The sequence below is a fragment of the Camarhynchus parvulus genome, chromosome 13, assembly GCF_901933205.1.
Source record: "Camarhynchus parvulus chromosome 13, STF_HiC, whole genome shotgun sequence".
Lineage (NCBI taxonomy): Eukaryota > Metazoa > Chordata > Aves > Passeriformes > Thraupidae > Camarhynchus > Camarhynchus parvulus.
In genome coordinates this window covers 5135956-5150996 of record NC_044583.1, presented here as the reverse complement: position 1 = coordinate 5150996, position 15041 = coordinate 5135956, and the positions used below count along the sequence as shown (strand labels likewise).

Here is a 15041-nt window from a genome sequence, read left to right as displayed (position 1 = left end):
GGGGATGTGAGCATCCCTGGAGTGCTGCCTGGTGCCTGGGAGAGCAGGACAGGGGCTGTGCAGGCACTGGGTTCAATGGGGCTGAGATAGTTCTTGCTTTTCTCCTGGAATTGCCATGCTGTTCCTGTCCTTTCATCTACTGAGAGGCAGAAATACATGATAAGATGTCAGAATTCAAAATTAATTACCCCTTCATAAAGTTCAGAAGAATTGTCCTGAGCTTCTCTGACTGAGTGAGTACATCAGTGGGCAAGGGAAGGGCTACAGATGATATTTATCTGCACTTCTCTAAAACCTCTGGCACACTCCTCAACTTCTTAAATGCTTGCTGGTGTAACCAAAGCTACTCTTTCAGAAACTTAATTACCCTGCCTGTTTTCATTGCTAGTATAATTGTAAAGACTTATTAAACTATGAAACTAAACTTATAAGTGCCTAATCTGAACACATTTTACTCTGTAGGATTTTATCCAGTCCAGTGGTTACCACTTGCAACTTTCAACATATGAATAAAATATCTGAGCAATCCTTTGGAATGCCAAGTAAACAGCATGACAAGCTATTGACCAGTCATTGGGAAACACTGTTTAGTTCATTTACTGACTGTTAGAATGTTTAAGTGAGTTGTTTTTACTGTGACATGTGCTATTTAGAATATGCCAAAAGAAAATAACTATTTTTAAAATTGTGCTTTTTGTTGGGGTAACATATTGGTAAACTTCTAGAATCCCTAGTTGTTGGTTTCATTGAGTCTTTTGTGGGAGTCTTTTGGTGCATTTTGACACAAACCTAACCTATCTTCATATGTTAACTGTGTATTTATGTTTGATAGTTACTTACAATTCATGCCCCAGTGGTCATTTATGTAATTTTACTTATCCTGTCAGCCAGCTTTGACATTATCACATGACTCCAATTCGTTTGCTTTGACTAATGAACAGCAAATAGGTGAAGACTAAGCAAAGCCAAAGCCCCTTTTTAAGAATAACAAACCAGAAACTGATAGAGTAGCAAAAAAATATGTATAGCAAACACTTTCTCTCAACCAAAATCCCCTTTATGGAATGTTTGAAAATCTTCTGGACAGATTGCCTGCTAAAGCAATATTTCTGGCTCAAATAATGATATTAATACAATTGAACATGGATATCTGTTATAGGAGACCATAAGTCTTTAGAAAGTAAGACTAGTTTTCCTGACTTTATTTTAGTAAGGGGGCTTGTATGCTTTCTTGTATATATTTGCAGGCTTTTTTTCCTCCCATATATCATTATACTGTGTTTACTTATAGTGGGGAAAAAAGTGGGAAACTACATACAAATAACTATTGTATCCTGGTGAACAGCTTCAGGTATCTTTCAGGACATTTTTTTGAAAATTGGGTGATGAGGAAAGTCTGGTCTGTGAAAACACCCAAAATATTTGTAAGAGCAGAAGGATATACAAAGTATAAATGCAAGATTTTCCCTTCTGTATATTCAGATGGATCTTTAGTTGCGTTGTGTTATTATCAAAGATTAATATTTGATATTACAAGTTTGTATGACACAGATTTCTTTAAGCACCAGTTTTATAATATGCATATAAAATAAAAAGCATGTATGTGGAACAGTGGGCTCTGTGAGGCTGCAATAGTTTAGAGTTAGGTCTCCAGGATATTTATACTGTAATTTACTAGTTTTCATTTTTTCTTAGCATTGCTTGAAAGCAAAAAGCCAACTGCATCATTTTATGAAATCCACAATAAATGTCCATTTTACAGAGTCAGGAATCAGAACCAGAAATAGGTGAGCTCTGAACTCTGGTTTTACTTCATGACACTGCTTGATTTCTTTGTAAAAATTTGACTTGCATGGAGATCATCTGTAAATCATCATGAGTCAGCACATGAATGGACTTCTTGTCAAAATTGCCAGTGACATCAGCAGTGCCTCCTTGGAGGGAGCTGGGATGTGAATGTTAGCACACAGCACAATGCCAGTTGGAGGGCTCTGAAAAAAACCCACAGATTTTTGATGTTACAGCTCCTGGGACTTTTCTGTTCCAGCTCTTTTATTGCTGCAGAGAAGCTGCACTGGTAATACCAATGGTGGGAAACAGTGAACAAAAATGCACTTTATGCTTTCCCATTAGGAAATTAATATGCCTGTTCTCCTCCTTAGGCCTTGATCTCGCCGTGAAATTAAGAACATGCAAGTCATAATTCTACTTAAACACATTTTTACTGACATCATTCATGGCCAAATGCTGCCAGTAATCAGGCACAGGTATCATTACTGTGTATGGGCTCACAAATAAATCAGTAGAGATACAGAAATCACAGACTTGCAGCAGGATCACCTGCTGAGGGCCAAACGGGATCACTACACCGTGTAACCTGACCTTCTCTCCAGCATATCTGTCATTTCATCCATTTACTCTGTTCTGAGCCCAATAACTTCTGTTTGACTAACACAGCTCTTGTCTATTTGCCTTTATATTGAGTTTCTTGGCCAAAAAATCCATTACCATTTTAGTCAGGTCTGCCATCACATAAGGAACTTTTGAGGATTTCTTGTACTCTATTAGAAACCTGCCATTGGGAAGGTGGGACAAAGCTCCTGTTAGAGCAGTGATTATCCTTGAGTCTACTGCAGGCCATGATCAGCAGTGTTTGTGTCAGGCTTTGGAACTCTTCTGAGTGAAATATGCATCAAAATACATTACTGCCTGCCCTAGTTTCTTATTTGCAGGTTTCTTGTAGGAAGTATTAAGCATTTTTTAAGAAATTGTTCACATTAGTAAAAACCCAATGGTTCTGCAATTTTCAAAAGAAACATGATATACTCATATACTCAAAACACATTCTGTCACCATGCAGAGCCTTCCTCACAATCTTTTTTTTTATCTTATGTAATTCATAACAACATCTGACAGGCTCCTGCTAGCATCAGATGATTTGAGAAGGATTTTTAAACAGGAAAGGGAGATTTGGGCACACATAGATTTGGACTGTGTGGTTGCTGCCACCGAAGTGGACATTGCCAGCATTCTTCAGCTTCCCAGATGTATATTGGCTCATGAAATCACTCTTGTTTAAAACAGCCATCTCCTCCAGGCTGTTAGAGAATTGCATTCCCAGAATTTATTGTTTGTCTGTAATGAACTCGTCTTTAATATGTATTTAGGAGAAATGTCTTTACATCACATATATCACATAATCTTTTTTTTTCCCTAGGGGAAATTTTAGGCTAAACAAAAATATTTTTGATTATCAATATATAAAGTTAAACTATTTCAGTAAATTTGATTCCTGCAATATGTTCCTTAAGATATTCCTTATCTTCCCCATAAAAAACCCACAAAATAATAAAGCAAAGAGCAGATATCCCTCTTATAGATCTCCTTGTAACTGAAGAGAGGAGGCTTTTATCTTGCTGGCTGGCTTAGACTGCTCTTTACTCCCTGTAAAGGTAATGAAGACTCAAAAATACAGCTGGATCTTTTAAATTAGGAGTCTCACTCTCTTCCTCACAGTACAGTTTGTGTTCCTGCAGACACTTGAGCCCACTGGTGTGAGCACCTGTGGGGAGCCTGTTTGTGGATGCAGTGGCAGAACCCAGCCCCAGTTGTGTGAAATACACTGAAAGCACAAAATTAATTCCACAAACTGCCATTTTCTTTCTGAATTCTTTACACACTCACTCAAGAGTGGTACAGTATTTTCAACAGCAATAAGGAAAACAATGGCACCTTCGTGCACAGACTGGGGAAGGTTTTTATCTCCACAGATGAGCATGAGAGCTTTAAGCATCTTGGAAAATTAATTGGAGGGGAGCTAACAGTTTGTGCACACTGCTCGTGCCTGCCATCACTTCTGAGAAGTTGTTTTGTTATTTGTTTAAAGGTGATCATGCCTTTTTGGCAAACCTACTGCTTTCAGGTGCTTTTAATACATCCAGGGTACAAAGTATGTGAAGTACAGAGATGTTTATAATGAGCAGCAAAACCCAGAGGTATTTTATTAGGCTGTAACTGCTGCTTGATGATTACTTTTAATTGGTGAAATAACTAATTCCTGGTTTATTTCTTTAATATTTTAACTTACGAACTGCATGGCTTTTTATGAAACATCCCTTTTGGATGCAGATAAAGCCTTTCTCAGTGGTTTTGTTCAAAAACTTTTAAATTGATTTCTGGTATTAGTTCAGAGAATCAGAGAATCATCACTTAGTTAGGGTGGGAGGAAACCTTTTGTGGTCATCTAAGGCCCCTGCCCTGAGCAGGGACATTTTCAACTGCAGTAGACTGTGTAGTTAATATACACCTCTAGTAGTGTACTTATGAGTCTCCAGTAACATGGTGTTGGTTTTTTGCAGCTTTTCATGTGATTTTTTCAAATGAAATATTTTTTTTCAACCAGCTCCTAAACACCAGCTGACATAGAAGCAATTGCATTATTATGATATCTATTGTCTATCTTTTATACATATATATATAAAACACCTGACAGACCTGAGAGCAGTTGTCTCCAACAATTTGAGAAACAACTAATTGATTTAGGTTTTTTTTTCAATTAAATGTATCACTGTGAAGTCAGACCTAATGAGTTACTTCTTCAAATTATTTTCCCTTCTCAGACTGTTAGAATATTTATACAGAATTCTGTATATTTTCTTGCATCTAAATGAGACCATTCTTATTCATAACCTATTTAATATGAAAACCTATCCTCTGAAATTGATTCTAATATAAAAAGGTGAACACATGCACTGATATCCTTTCCTTGAGCAAAGCAGAAATTACCTTATTAATCATATGCAATTGTTATGGGCCTCCACTCTGAAAGAAGTTAGCCCACATAGAAAACTGGGCTTCACAGGAATAAAGACCCCTATAGAGATTTTCCTAGCAGGGAAAAACCACAGCTGCCACACTCCAAAAAGATTTTGGTAAACCCAAGAAGAATGGATTTGTCTATGGGAAAAAAACCAAACTGACCTGAAAACTTTAAAAAGAAAACAAACCAAAAACCACACACAAACAACAACAACAACAACAAAATCTACCTTGAAGGTATTATTTTAGTCAAGCAAAGATTAATCTCTTACTTTACCCAGTTAATCTCTACAAATGCAGTAGAAGTTCTATGGACAGAGGCATTACAAAGTTCAGGAATCCCACCCCTAAAGCACTGGCATCTGGTTTTAGTTAAGTAATGAATTTAATTTAACTTATTAATTCAATTTATAACTTTAATTTAAATTATTTATTTAATGAATTTATTTACCAGTCCTTTGAAAATCCTAGGATTTTCTTGTAGGAGTGCTCATTGTGAGGGAAGTAATACAATAATTTGGAATCCATATGGACATTAGTCTGCTTGTATTCTCTTAGCAGAAGAGAAATATTGGAAATAGCCAAAAAAACATGAGGCCATGTCATCAACTCTCCCTCTTTTAATGAATAGAATTAACAGAAAAGGACACCTGGATATTTTTTTAATATTTATGAACTCAAGCCACCCTGCAACTCATTACTGAAGTAATGACTGAGGACAAATTTCAGGTTTAATGAATAGAAAAGGGATGTTTTAAGAAAAAACAAATAAATTGGCTATCCCTTTTGTTTTGTGGCTTTTCAAAAATAGAAGTAGGTTTGCTGGCTTATCAGTGCTCATCCCTCCTGACTGGCTCCTCCGTGCCTGGCCAAATTCAGCCCTTGGGTCAGTGATACAGACTCTTCCAAGTGAGGAGATTGCTCACTCGTTTGGAGCTGCTCTCAGCTATGCTGACCTGCTTCCAGCTTCATGTGATGTTTAAGCTGGAGACTAAAACATCTTATTGGATGGTAACACAGACAAAAATAATCATAGGAAAAATCCTATTATCAGATAAATATTTTTAGTAATGAGAGAGCAGGATGTAGTCATGCAAGATGCTTAATCTCAAGGCCAACAACTCTTCAAATCACAATGGAGTTGTAACATTTTCCATTTCCAAACAATGAGCAATCAAACATTAGCTAATTAAATGCTTTCAGTGGTGAAAGAAAATATAAAAATACATGAAATTATCAAATAAAAAAACCAAGTGACTAATTTGTCAGCCTCAGCATCACTTTACAAATAGCAGCAGCCAAGTTATCCCTACACTGCATATCAATCAATTTTACTTTTTACAGCTGATAAGATATTCTCTAATTAAATTATGTTTTAATTGCCTTTGACTTTCAGTGCAAGGAAAATGACAATATGCTTTCCATGAAAGTACTCCCTACTCATTTCTGTATGCTGTGACTGTCATTATGCAGTTAACAGTTGTTCCACAGAGGTATCAAGACTCCACATTTTCTCCTGAAATAGGATCCTGAAATAAATGTGATTTAGGAAGGGTTATTTTCTATATGCTAATATAATTCTTTTAGTTGTTTGCAACACTGAGGTCTGCCCACTTATAGTCTATTGCCATTCTCAGAGTTTTTCAAACAGCATCTCCAGAGCCATTTGATCCTGTGTGTGACTGCATTTACAATGAGAATGCCAGTCCTGGAAAACACAACCTCCTGGTTTTCACACTGAGTTCCTTACTAATTACCTTTCAAAATATTTGGTTTTTATAAGGCTACCATGAAGTGCATAGATCTAAATCATGGTGCTGCTTTATGATATGATAATTAAGTTAATTATAGCACAAAAATGTGTGTCAGTGAGAAGGTGCCAGAATTAGGGCAGGAGACCCAGCTCAGGCTCAGCACTGGGACACAGGGGATGCACTGGCAAACAGGGCAGGCCCAGGAGGTCAAGCACCCTTCTGTAAGTGTCTCTTCTGCATCTGCAAAGCAAAGGGGGTGAAGAGAAGCAGCAAATGCCTTGATAGTTCCCACTCTTCAATTCTGAACACACAGGAGAGGTTTGGGTGAAGGCATTTTGGATGATTCAAACAAGACTTCATCTTAATTCGGCTGAGAAGGAAAGGAAGGTAAGCAAGCTGTAAACAAACACTGCTGCAAGATATGAAAGCAAAACCAGAAAAACAATAAAGAAGAAACAACTTTTTTCTCTGGACTTTGAGATAAGCAGAAGGAAGGAAAATTTGAAGTGCAGCCATACTGCATTTAGTTTGGTCTGTCACCCCAAAATTAATTTCTACACCAGTTAAAAAGAAAACATCACCTCAGGGTTGTACATGAAGGCTTTGGTCACACTGTGACACAGTTACTCAACATTTCACATTCACTTGTTGCCATATGGACCTGATAGATGCTCCTTAAATGCTTGATTTACAAATAAAGTCAGAAGTTGTATTTTTCAGCCGTTCCTCCAGTGAGCAGATAATGATATAGCCAGTGCTGGGGTATTTGATGTAAGTAGTGGACATTTCAGTCACTGCATGAGTCCTTAATCTCCCTAGGATCCAGGGGAAGAAAATTATTTGATATGAGAGCGTTTGATATTACAAGTTGTATTTAACATTTCAAGGCTCATTTGAATCAGCTCAGCTCACTGAACTGCTAAAGCATACAGGACAGCACATCCTGTCCTGAGGAGATACCTATAGATATGTTTAGTAGCCTAAAGGTATATTACAAAAAAATGAGTTGCTGAAGATGAGGCCCAAAATTGCATTGGTGCTGCTCATTTCAGATGTGATCTGACAGCCAGGCCTGGTGCATTACAGCACAGAAGGGTGGATGGATCAGCAGCAGAAAATACTGCTGAGGTCTCTGGGGTGCACTGGGAACTTCTCAAGACAGAAATTCCGTTATGGCCCACAAATACCTGTAGAGCACAAGTTAGGGAAATTTCAGATTGATGAAAAAATACTGTAACATAACACTATATCCTGAGTTCTTCTCCCGTGTTTTAATCCATGAGGATGCTGGAAAACTTGAGTTTTTAGTAGTGATGTGCAGGCAATAACATCTGCTTCCTGTGCCTTGGCAAAGGACTAATGGCTGTTGCAAAACATTTCCTGTAAGCATTCAGCCAGGTTTCTGCCCTCAGCAAATACATGAATAAGGATGTTTAGTTCTACCCATGTTAACACAGAGTTTTGTAACCTCAGTGTAAAATAGAAACAATAATTTCAGGGGTTATGTATTTTGTGGTACATTGAGGATGGAATACTAACCAGAAGGTTTTGTGCCATTAGAAAAGTGTGTATTTGTGTTTCTCAAAGAGCTTGGCTTCTAAGCACAGCACTGAGGCCTCCTGAGTGCTTTCTGCAGGTCTCTACCAAAGTGTGTGCTGATAAAGGGGAGACAGTCCTGATGTGTCTCTTGGCTGGCCCATTCTCAGTGACCCAGGGGACAGATTGTGCCAGGGGATCATTTCTGTTCACAGGCCTGAAGGGTTAAACTTGCATTTATTTTCTAAGAGCAGACAGCTTTGGACAAGACATTTCTTATTTCTGCTGGTGGTGTGAAGTGATGGCAAAGAAAAGACAGGATACCATGTGCACATTTTCTTCCCATGGTGTTTGAGAGACAACATGAGTCAGTGGTCTAAGGATGAAAATTTCGCAAAATTCAGGGGGAAAAAAGATATTTTTACAGGAAGTCAGACTGTCTGATATATCAGCTTGTATTTGTAGAACAGATAATTCTACACAAGAGTGTAGAATCACAAAAGGATATGGTGATACATCACCCAGTTCTTGTAGGAGCTCTGCTCTAAGTTCTGAGAAGTCAGTAAAATTTTCTGTGTTAATTCCAATCAATTGTGGGTCATGTCCTAGATTTATAATAATTACATTTAAAGTGTTGTGATTAAAAACAAGCCCTAGCTTTTATACACGCAGTAGGAATTAACACACACCTTACGAGATCTTTCACAAATGCAGTCAATGTGCATGGGCTTAATTTTTTCAATATCTGGGGTTTTTTTCTTTTTTAGGCAATAATCAGAATCCAGAGGAAAAGGTTGCAATCTACAGGAAGCTGGTAGGTCAAATTTTAAAATTATATAAATGCCAGTACAATTAGAGAGAAAAAAATGTAAGCAGTAAGGTAATGAAACTTGCATTTACTGGATATTCAGAGAATATGCAAAATCATTTAAATTTACATACTGAGGGGGTGAAAATGTGGTTTAGCAGAGGCAATTAACATGAGAAAGTAAGACAGATGCTGTGCAAATAATTCATAATGAATAATTTCTTTGCTCCATTATGTGCTTGCAAGTTTTCCAAACAAACTAGTTTTTCTGATGTATATGTTCAAACTGTTTGCTGAATAATATCTATGCATAATTTTTAATGTAATTCATTCATAAGCAGAGCTTTTTGAATATTCAAGCTCTTTTTGAATGGATATGTAGGTTGTGCAACACATTTCTCTTTTCCAACTGGAGAAACATGACTTATAGGTTCTGCTATGAATAATCACAATATTTAACAATATTTGCTTCATTATTTTACCAAACATTCCTGCTAGTAAACTCATTTGTTAAGATAATCATGGAAAAAGAGACGCAAACAAAAGCAAATAAATTTGCCTGGCATCCTCTCTTTTCTTTCACACTTGAGAAAAATAATTTGCACTGTCCATAATTCTGTTTGTCTTTCATTAAAATATATGAGGAAGCTGAAAATGCAAAATCATAGTCTTAAACAGACTTGGGTTTCCTATGGCTATGGAGTCACATTTAAATGCACAGAGTGCCGGCCCAGCCCTTTGGAGCTGCCTTTGGCCCCCTTGCAGAGAGGCAGCCCCTGGGATGGCTGGATCTGTGTCCCTTCCATGGAATCTGTGTCCCTTACAGGGAATCTGTGTCCTTTGTAGGGAATCTGCTTCCCTTCTAGGGAATCCTTCTCCCTTCCATGGAATCTGTGTCCCTTACAGGGAATCCTCATCCCTTCCATGGAATCCTTGTCCCTTCCAGGGAATCTGTGTCCCTTCCAGGGAATCTTCATCCCTTCCATGGAATCCTTGTCCCTTCCATGGAATCCGCTTTCCTTCTAGGGAATTCTTCTCCCTTACAGGGAGTCCTTGTCCCTTCCATGGAATCCAGGTCCCTTCCAAGGAATCCACATCTCTTCCATGGAATCCACATCCCTTCCATGGAATCCAGGTCCCTTCCATGGAATCCTCATCCCTTCCATGGACTCCTCCTCTCTTCCAGGCAATCCTCATCCCTTCAGCAGCCAGATGGGTGTTTGCAGCTCCTGCTCCCCAGCACAAAGGTCAGGCTCCCATGCAGGAAGCTAATGAACATAAACACACCGTTTGTTGGCATTCCAGGTGATTAATTGCCAGAGGCAAGCTTAATTATGCCAGGAGTAACAATCAGTGTCATGGACAGACACCAAGTTTTGTGTGGCCCATTGTCAGACGTGTTGGAGTTTGAATTTGAACATTAATGAATTAGTATAGATTGTGTCTTCTTACAGAGTTGCCACATATCCTTAATTATATTTAGAGTCATATTTATTTGGAAAAGTCAGTTTTTCTCTAAGTGAAGCAGGTCATCAGACCTGAGAGACTGCAGCATTCTCAGGATAAATTGTGTATGATGAACTCAAGGATGAGTGAATTCCTGTTCCAGAATCTGAGTAGCAATGTAAAGACTGCATTTGATTTTCTATATTTTTTGTACAAGTTTTTATACTGACTATATTATATTTCAGAGTTCCCATATCAGTTTACTATTTCAACAGTGAAAATTTGGAAAAAAGTAATATTGGTATTAGTAAAAAAAGTTTCAGGTTCCTCAGGAGACAGTGAAAGAATTTGAAGTTCTCTTTTTGAGGTACCTTTATATCCCACATATATGCTCTCATTGAGGATCTGACAGTCTCAGTTTACACCTTCTTTTTTCCTGAAATCAGAAATTAGCCTAGGAATAGCTTATGACAGGAATAGTACAAAGGATCCCCTGCACCTTTTTAACACTAATAGGACAGAAGAATGCAGAGAAAAAATAATAAATACAGTTTCACAAATGTCAGTTCTGCAAAAGTGTATCAGTGTGAAAATGTGCCATTTTCACATTTTACACTGAATAATGTGAGAGCACTGACACAAGTATTTTAAATAACTGAAGTATATCTACAAGCCTTTGGAAAAGAATAGGAAGAATAAAATAACTTGCTTAGCAAGTACTGGTGCTAACCAGCATTTTCAAATTCCTTTGGAGGCAAAGAAATAATTGCTTTAATGAGCACAGAAAATGAAACTGTTTGAAAATACAGAAAAATTACAGTGAAGTGACATTAAACCTAGAAGGAAATTGTGGATCACTAAGTTGGCAGATTTTATATGGCAAACATGACATTTTTAAAAATGATATATATGCATTAAAATAAGAAAACAACAGAAAAGAAAACACACATTAAACCAATCTGGTTGAGTAAATATTCTCTTATTCCTTGGATTACTTGCATTCTCTTCCCTTTTTCAGCATTTTAAATTTCAACTTTATAAAACATCCAGAAATAATAAACCCTTAAATTAGGTTTTGGGTTATTCCTTCCTATTTATCTACAGTTAAAAATCATGCTTCATTAGTGATGAAAAAATAATTTCTTTAGTGATTATTGGTATTTTTGTAACCTGAAAACACACATTGTAGATTACACATCCCTGAAAACATATTTCCTCCTCAAACTTCCCATTCTTCCATGGCTGCCTTAATTTCTTTTTGCACTGCAGGAGTTCATACTGGTAGAAGTGATAAATGGACGTGTTTCTTTGCATTATACATATTTACAGCAAGTAAACTGTGTCTACCATATCACTTTATAAATCTATTGCCCAGTGCTGCTATAGCCAATGCATTAAATATTGGGCTTCTCCGGGACTGCTCAGTGCAGTTTAACACAACAGATAATGAAAGGAGATCAGGCATGAAAAGTTCCTCTTTATCTTGCACCTTTCCTCACACAAAGTAGCCGATAACAGCTAAGTTCATCATCCTTCTTTCATACAGTATTCAGGAAATCAGGCACTTAAACCACGACCTTCACAGAGAGAGGACTGTGTCATCCTCTTTAGTCAGTAGCAAAAAAAGGGCTCTGATCCTGAATGGAGTGGTTGGATTTTGTCAGAAGATAAATTAAGCAGCTGAATACTTTTGTGTGCTTGTATGGAAGTCCTTTTCAAGGAAACACTTTGCATTTAAAGAAAAGAGGGCATAAGAAGGCACAGAACATAAAAGTTAGCAATGAAAAATGGGGCCAAATTAAGGTTGAACAGAGCAAAAGTAAAATTAACTAACAGCTTCCTTAAAGACCCACCTCTAATATTTAATTATTTTATTTAAAATGCTGTGCAATGCCAGAGAATTCATGCTACCTGTTGGAAAAAAATGTTATCCCAATTCTGAAAATTAATGTTGCCTTATTATTATCTAGTATTTTTCATTCTCTTGATAGTTCTTGTGTACTAAGAAAATGAAAAAAAAAATATTGTTCTATTATATTTCATAATGGGAAGTGAGCCTGTGAAAGCTAAAATATTCACTGCTCTGTGAAAGTATTTTTAGACAACAAATTCCACTTTCCCCACCCTCTAATTCCTCCCACAGTCTCCAGAGTGATTTTTTTAAAAAGGAACAAATTCTGTTGGTGAAGTTTGAATGGGCAGTTCATACAGGGGTAGACGTGTATCACTCAGAAGGCAAACTGTCACAAACTGCGTGTCCTGTTTATGTATTGGACACTTCGAGTTTTGCCTTGGTTTTTAGTGGTTTTTTGTTTGTTTTGGTTTGTTTGTTTTCTTTCTTTGTTGGTTTTTTGGGGGTTTTTTTGGTATTTTTTTGGTTGTTGTTGTTTGTTTGTTTCTGCTTTTTGGTTTTTGGGTTTTTTGGGTTTTTTTTGTTTGGGTGTTTGGTTGGTTGGTTGGTTGGTTGGTTGGTTGGTTTTTTTTGGTTTTTTCTCATCATTGTGTCCCCAATTATTCCTTGCATTTTCACATGCACCTTCCAGTTCACAGGCTCACTGCTGAAGCAGACTGCAAACTTAACATCACTTTTGAGGCTGGCTTCAAATCTTGGACTGACTGAAGTCATTTCAATCTTATGTAAAATAGCTACTTCATCCTTTACACCTTCCTACTTGCCTTTTTTTCCTTCTCTGTATGATGTTCCAGATATTTTATTCTACCACTTGTGACTAAACCAATTTAAGTGACCTTTCACTTAGACTAGGTACTAGAACTGTCTGTGTGTGGTGCCATTTACCTAAAACCAGCCTCATTCCATCTCGTGCAGAGTGTGTGTCTGTGGGGTTTCTCATCCACACCAATACCACTTCACGCAGAGCTGAGCTAAAACCACTCCTGACATCAGAAATAAATGTTGAATTTATCCTCAGCTCGCTTTGTCAGTGAACTCATTGTTGCCATCCAGAACGCCCCCTGACCTCCATGGTTTTTATCATAATCACCTGGTGGTATTTTCTCCACTCTCAAAAACCATATACTGACAAGTACATAAAGCAAATAGTTTTTCTTAATGTAATGGCTACAACCTCTCAGTAATTGCAGCAGGAATACAAGTGAAACTGTTCATGCTCTGTGGTGTCAGAGTCATTAAAATGGCTGAGAGAATTAACATTGCAATTACACTCAGACAGGAGCTTGCCAAACCAAACTGAGGAATAGTTAACAACTGTATCTTCCATTAATGTTACAACAGCAATGGCAATACTCAGATTTCAGTATTTGGGAACTGGCATCTCAAAAGTCATTGGAAACCAGAATGACTCCATTAACTGGGTGGGCCAGAGGGAGGTAAGGTAAGAGACCTGGCTCCTGATTCACAGAGGAAGAATGGCTCTGATATTTATGTCTTTATTTAACAATTGTATTAGTGGTTTAGGATCATCACATAAGCATTCTTAGCACAGTAACTACTCTGGAAGCAGGGCATCCCACCAATTCTGCAACAGTGACACCTAATTTTAACACCCACAATGTGTTTTTTTCCTGAGAGCTGAACAATTTAAACACAAAAATTCTTCTGTGATAGGTGAATTCTCCTCTTGGTCAGCCAGATGAGCAAAGACTCATCATTTGCTTCCAGCTGGTACTAATCCACTGTACACTTTGTTGACAGCCATAGTCTTCCAAATTCAACTATTTATGGTCAGCTGTAGTGAAAAAAAAGGTCAGGTGTGTCAGTTCAGAGTTTGTTGTGTACAGGACACACACCATAGCACACTGGTGGTGCTCTGGGGAGTTTTGCATCCACTAGGGATGGCTGTGCATACTGAATATGCTCATTTGGAGACAGCAATTCCTCAAAGTACAACAGCATTCCATGCCTATAAAAGTCTTCACATTTTCTTAACTTTCCACTGAGCAGGTGGAAGGACTTTCCATCTTTTTTTTTCCCCTCTTCTTCTTCCAAAACTGCAACTCTGTTGATGGCTTTGCATTGTTGAGAGCTGTTCAAGCACATTGCAAGTGGCTTTCTACCTGCTTGGTGCTTCCATTTGAGCCACTTCAAAGACAGGCTATCATTCTTACAATGATAAGAATAAGACTGCCTATAAAAGGGAAGGGAAGAAAAAAAAGGCTAAAGAGACTGGAAACTACCTGAAAATACTAGTACAATTTCAACACCTTTCCTTTCTTTTTGTCTGATGAATTACACGCAGCTTCTGGCAATATTTAGGAGGTGACACAAACTCACTTATTGCAGTGCCAAACATACACCACACTTACTGAATTACCAAAAAAGGTAATTCCAGTGTGTTAAAATTCTGTATCATGCCTCCTTCTTTGCTAGGTGCTCACTACATGATAAAAAGCTACTTCTCCCATACCATGGTGTGGTTTCTTCCTTGGAACAGAGAGATACTCATATGTGTATTTTTTTATTATTATTAATTTTTCCATTATTTCTTACTATGCAATTGCAGATATAGGATTAAGAATGAGAATTGGACATTTAAATCAGGTCCACGACTGACTAATGATATTGCAGTATATATGATAAAGGTAGGAAATTGTACCAATTAATTAAAATAATCCTCTTTACAACACATTAAAACATTTGAGAGGCATTGTTCAGGAAGATAAGCTCTCTCTTTATTCTGAAGAGTCCTATGTTGTTACAA

The 15041-nt window shown here is 37.5% G+C and overlaps 1 protein-coding gene across 1 annotated transcript in view; it reads left to right on the top strand.

Moving 5' to 3' along the window:
- Nucleotides 1-15041, top strand: part of LOC115908560 (teneurin-2-like) — a 637472-nt gene that overhangs the window by 448158 nt on the left and 174273 nt on the right. Inside the window, exon 5 of the mRNA XM_030957248.1 lies at nt 8876-8922. The gene's annotated coding sequence lies outside the window, so the exon portion shown is untranslated. The remainder of the gene's footprint in view (nt 1-8875; nt 8923-15041) is intronic.